This window comes from Zea mays, chromosome 1 (assembly GCF_902167145.1).
Source record: "Zea mays cultivar B73 chromosome 1, Zm-B73-REFERENCE-NAM-5.0, whole genome shotgun sequence".
Classification (NCBI taxonomy): domain Eukaryota; kingdom Viridiplantae; phylum Streptophyta; class Magnoliopsida; order Poales; family Poaceae; genus Zea; species Zea mays.
In genome coordinates, this window is record NC_050096.1 from 270,160,397 (window position 1) to 270,163,093 (window position 2,697).

The 2,697-nt window shown below is 37.9% G+C and overlaps 1 pseudogene; it reads left to right on the forward strand.

The window, feature by feature from the left end:
* The first annotated feature begins 1,317 nt into the window (after window positions 1-1,317).
* LOC109943783 (40S ribosomal protein S4-like) lies at window positions 1,318-2,398 on the forward strand (annotated as a pseudogene).
* Window positions 2,399-2,697: the final 299 nt, after the last annotated feature.

Below are 2,697 nucleotides of genomic sequence, written 5' to 3' on the forward strand. Positions count from 1 at the left end.
TACTGTGTTGTTTTGCTTGAATTGTTGAATTCTAACAAAGTCATTTTGACCCAATGCTACTGTTTTATTCATTTTAGAGTGCATGGAATAAATACTTTCATGCTAATATGAGGTGAATAAATACTTTCAAGTAGTGGGATTCTGGTATAGATAACCAAGAAGTATGATGCATAAAAGTTTTTGCAGTTTTAAGTTATTATTGAATGACTCCAATTATTAATGCCTTTCTCTTGCTCATAAAGAAGCCCTAAGGGGAAATAGCATCTACATCCATCAATGGTCATAATATCCCACATGAATATCATGGTTGACACCTGGGTTGGCTGGAATGGAAGCGACCATGACTCGCTCCCATCCATCAATTGACAATGAGATGGTTCGGTAGGATTTGATGGCAGCAAAAGCGCCCTCGGCAGGGTTACCTTGGTATGCACCATCCCTTAGGTTTTAGACGTGTTACTTTTTTGAGTGTTTATGGTATGATTCTCTCCTATGATTTACTGAATTTCTGATGGTCAAGAATCGTCAAGATTGAAGTTGTGGAACAACCATACCATAAGTCCACTGTTCCTCCTTATGATGTTCATTTTGTGCATTATTCTTAACTGATACTCCCTCCATTTTTTATTTGACGTTTTATTGTACATTTTTGCACTATTTGGCGTCAAACATAAAAGGATGGAGGTAGTAACTTACAATAGGTGAGATGTGCCCTGTAGCAAGATTAAGCAATCTAGTTTGTTTAATTGCCTAATATAATTTTAATTTCTAAGGAGGAATGCAAGTGCAATGCTGTGAGATTCTATGCAATTATATCATCACAGCAATCTGGAAGTGCCTTGTTCTAGACACTACTTAATAATTGTCTATATTGCTATGATCCCCTCCATAAATAAGGTTTATGTATCTGTTCTCATCTAATATATGGGGCTGATTTATTGGAGGGGAAGGAGAAAACAGGATGGGATGGAACCCGGAGCCCAATACGTGGATGATGGATTATTGGATGGGATGGGATGGAGAAATTTGGGATTAACACTCCCCATTAAGTGCGTTCTCGGGCTGCTTGTTTCAGTGTGAGTTCTCGTTCCAATTTATGTTGGTTTATTTACAGTTACAGAATCTGTTTGTTCCAGCTTGAGTTCTAGTTTGAAAACTTGAACAACCACTACCAGATGCAAAGTTCACAAAATAGCTTGTCAAATAATGTGCATGAACTGGAACAAGCAACTTGTGCACGAAAGAGCATTACTGGAACAAGCAGCTTGTGCATGAATGAGTAATACTGTAGATGATTGGACATGTATGTCTGTTTTAGATTTTTAATATTTGATGTTATATATTCAGCTCATACCATACATGAATTTGCAACGCCATGTACTTGTTGATGGCAAGGTCAGGACTGACAAGACCTACCCTGCTGGGTTCATGGGTATGCCTATATCTCTATTAATGCATAAAGATACCTATACACCTATTTTGGTTGCTGATTTGTGGTGTCATTTTTTTGGCAGATGCCATTTCCATCCCTAAGACAAACGGGAACTAAACGTTGCCTCCGTCTTCACCCAATTAGGGATGAGGATGCTAAGGTTAGCTCAATTCTCTTACACATCATCTCTCATTGTTCTAGTTGAGCATGATGATCTTGGTAGCTGTGTGAGGTTGCTGTTTTTTATTAGTAGATCTGTGTACCTTATCCTTGCTATACTATCCATATATGATGTGTGCATGAAAGTCTTGCATTGAAAATGTCATGTGCTACAATCGTTAGGACTATCAATAGATGTTGCTCTGTCTATCTATCCATTTACATCGCTGGAAATTCTCATGCCCTTTCATAGTACGCCTGTGAAATGCTCACTACTTTTCTATTGGTTTGTGTGCAGTTTAAGCTCTGCAAGGTGAGGTCTGTTTAGTTTGGCCAGAAAGGCATCCCCTACCTGAACACCTACGACGGTCACACCATCCGCTACCCCGACCCGCTCATCAAGGCCAACGACACCATCAAGATCGATCTGGAGACCAACAAGATCATGGACTTCTTCAAGTTTGACGTCGGCAACGTGGTCATGGTGACCGGCGGGAGGAACATCGGGCGTGTAGGAGAGATCAAGAACTGGGAGAAGCACAAGGGCAGCTTCGAGGTCATCGATGTGCTGCTTGGAGCTTTTTGCTATGTCTAGTTTTCTCCTATTTGTTGTACAGGAAAACATAGAATGGAATTCAAATTTGGTGGTCGCAAAAGTGTGGAGACTTGAATTCATATAAAGTTAGGCTTAACATTAGTGCAAACTGTTGTATTTTAGTTTAGATTTAGAGTATACTTATGTATGCGTTGTTTGACAATGCTTATTTATGATATATTGAATGGTACTTATTTATATTATATTAATTATAATGTTGTTCAATATATGTGTATGTATATTTCTCTTTCAAATTATTATAACGTGATGTCTGAAAAAATGATTATAAATTGAAGAATGTACTGCCGTGTAAGTCATTTCATTTAAATCTTAGGACGGTCACCAAAATGTCTAATATCAGTCTCCTAAATAAGACGATTTCTAAAACGTCCATTACTAGTCACCTAAATCAGATGGTTTTCCTATTGTAATCGTCTATTATTGTAGGATATTCGAGACAGTTTGATAAATATTTTATGACTTATAATGTTTGTATTCTCTACGGTTCTTT